This window comes from Sinocyclocheilus grahami, unplaced genomic scaffold, assembly GCF_001515645.1.
Source record: "Sinocyclocheilus grahami isolate Dianchi unplaced genomic scaffold, SAMN03320097.WGS_v1.1 scaffold1290.1, whole genome shotgun sequence".
NCBI classification, from domain to species: domain Eukaryota; kingdom Metazoa; phylum Chordata; class Actinopteri; order Cypriniformes; family Cyprinidae; genus Sinocyclocheilus; species Sinocyclocheilus grahami.
The window spans coordinates 58,472-61,540 of NW_015506469.1; positions in this window are offsets into that span (position 1 = coordinate 58,472).

Genomic DNA, 3,069 nt, shown 5'->3' on the forward strand with positions numbered 1-3,069 from the left:
ATCTCTCAGGACCTGAAGTGGGACACTCACATAGACTCCATTGTAAAAAAGGCCCAGCAGAGGTTGTACTTCCTTCGCCAGCTGAGGAAATTCAACCTGCCACAGGAGCTGCAGAAACAGTTTTACTCTGCTATCATTGAGTCTGTCCTGTGTTCATCCATAACTTTCTGGTTTGGTTCAGCTACCAAATCAGACATCAAGAGACTACAACGGACCGTCAGGACTGCTGAGAGGATTATTGGTGCCCCTCTGCCCAGCCTCCAAGATCTTTACATCTCCAGAGTGAGGAAAAGGGCTAAAAAAATCACCTTGGGCCCCTCACACCCAGCCCACTCTCTCTTCAAACTGTTGCCTTATGGCTGGCACTACAGAGCACTGACCACCAGAACAGCCAGGCACAATAACAGTTTTTTCCCACAGGCTATATTCAGCCTGAACAATTAATCTTTCATAATTACACATAGTCCATCACAACTAACATAGTTATATTTATATTAAACTGCACACTTTGTAAATAACATATCTGCACACTAATCTTATCCACACTAATATCTGTACATTTATCTAAACAATTAAATTTTTTCCTATACTTCTATTTCTGTATATAGTACATTATTCAATTTTTCTTTTTTTATTATATTAGTGTTATATTACATCCCTACTGTGTTATTCCTAAGTATGTCTGCACTATCATGTATGTCTACACTACGTTTGTACTTTTTTCTACACTGGAAGCTCCTGTCGTCAAGTCAAATTCCTTGTGTGTGTAAACATACTTGGTAATAAAGCTCTTCTGATTCTGATTCTGATTCAAGTTGATCGCTGCAAACCAATCTCGGGGACGGATGCACTCAAAAATGCGTTTTTGCGTTAACATCTTGAACGGGAGCTTGTGCAGACCCAGTTCAAGGTTCGCAGGTCCAAGATTGGCCGTAACCCACCACCTTTCTTGGGCACAATGAGGTAGTGGCTGTAAAACCCTCCCTTCATATCGGCTACAGGGACCGGCTCGATCGCGTCCTTCGCCAGTAGGATGTCGATCTCTGTCAGTAAGACAGGGGAATCGCTGCTCCGCACAGAGGTGAAGTGGATGTCCCTGAACTTGGGGGGATGCCGGGCGAACTGAATCGCATAGCCGAGTCTGATGGTATGGATGAGCCAGCGAGATGGGCTGGGGAGTGCTAGCCAGGCTCCCAGACACCGTGCAAGCGGGACCAACGGAACCACAGATGTACCCGGGGTGGGGCAGCGAGGTGGAACACAGGCACTCGACTCGGGAGGCACTGAGGCGGCCCAAAGTGGAGTCTGCGTGTGCTGCGCCACACTTACCTGGTTCCAGGGTGGGGCAGAGAGTGTGAGAGAAGGCCTGGTAGAGTCATCGACCCACACACTGCTGCCTGCTGGCGAAGAGAGAAGGGGAAGGGAGTGGCAAGGTGTTTGCAACACGTCACACACTGCCAACTGCGCCCTCTCGTGACCCAGAGATAGTGAAAATGTGGGTACCACTGGACTCCGAGGAGCCAGCGGCAGAAAAAAAACAAAAGGAAACAAAGGATTCGCCCCCCGGCCCTCCTCCGGGGAAGGGAGTGGTCCGGACACCATCTCCCGGAGAGCAGATCCTCCCATCTCTGGGTCGCCCGTCTCAGGGCCGCTTGCCCTTACGCTTACTGCCTGATTTAGTGGGGGCCTGGACGAGCTGGGCGTTCCCCTTGCGGCCAGCCACCTGCCGCCTAGGTGGAGGCTGTCTCCTTTATCCCGGAGATCTTTTGACAGTGCCTTGCCACCCATAGTTGATTGTTTGCTTCAGTTGCACTACCAAGGACTGAAATGCTCCAGGAAAGCTCCTTTCAAAATGACCACAACTGATCACAGTTGAATGTTGAATGTCAAATGGCTTTGTGTGTCATTGAGAAGGTGATTAGCTACACCTGATGGAGTTTACAAGTCATTTTCAGGAGGGGGTGATTCTTTTCACAACTTATGCTACGTCCACACAAAGCCAGAGCTTTCCCTATCCAATCATTTTTTCCCCCTCGTCTCAAGAAATATCTGCGTCCACACAAAACCGACACAAAACAATGTAGTATACATGCCAGACCAGTATGTGGTGCTGTAATTCTGCCACAGAGATACACTAAAAACGGAGAAGAAGACTTGGACAATGTGCATAAACTTTGCGCCCGGTATACAAACGAACATGGAACAATACATTTATTAATCTGTGTTAATGTTAGTTAATTAAAAGACAATCGTTTAGTGTTTGTTCATGTTTTTGTTGCTGTTACGTGACGTAGTCTGACTAGGGGCGAGACGTGGGCTGATGATGTCATCGTTTCAGAAAATATACGGATTCGCTGTCCACACGAAAACGCAAAGGCGGCGTTTTCAGATTTATCCACTCTGGGACCCGGTTTCCAAAAATATTGGTTTCACTCTCCCAAAACACCAGATCCGTGTGGACGAAACACCTATACGATACAAAATTTATGCGTATACAGCTAAACGCGTCTCCGTGTGGACGGGGCCTCAGTGATTCTGTTTTTTGTTTTTTTTCTGACATGTTGGTGTTATATCTTTCACTTGGATGTTATAAGTTGCAGCTGGATAAAACAAAAACTGTGTCCATTTTCATTTCAGGCTGCAAAACAACAAAATGTGATTCTTTTAAGGGGGGGGGGATTATTTTCTATACTCACTGTATTTTCATTTAGACATAACATTGTGTTATATCAAAACATAATTGGTGTTATATCTTTCACTTGGATGTTATAAGTTGCACTGAGTAAATACAGCTGGATAAAACAAAAACTGTGTCCATTTTCATTTCAGGCTGCAAAACAACAAAATGTGATTCTTTTAAGGGGGGGGGGATTATTTTCTATACTCACTGTATTTTCATTTAGACATAACATTGTGTTATATCAAAACATAATTAGCAAAAAAAAAATATATATATATTGTGACGAGTCGGCTGCCTCCCCCTAATTATCATCATCACCCCGTCCCTTAATCGCCGCCCTTCGCCAGGCTCCCGACGGGAGTGGGTGTGTGAGAGAGGAGGGGCGCTGA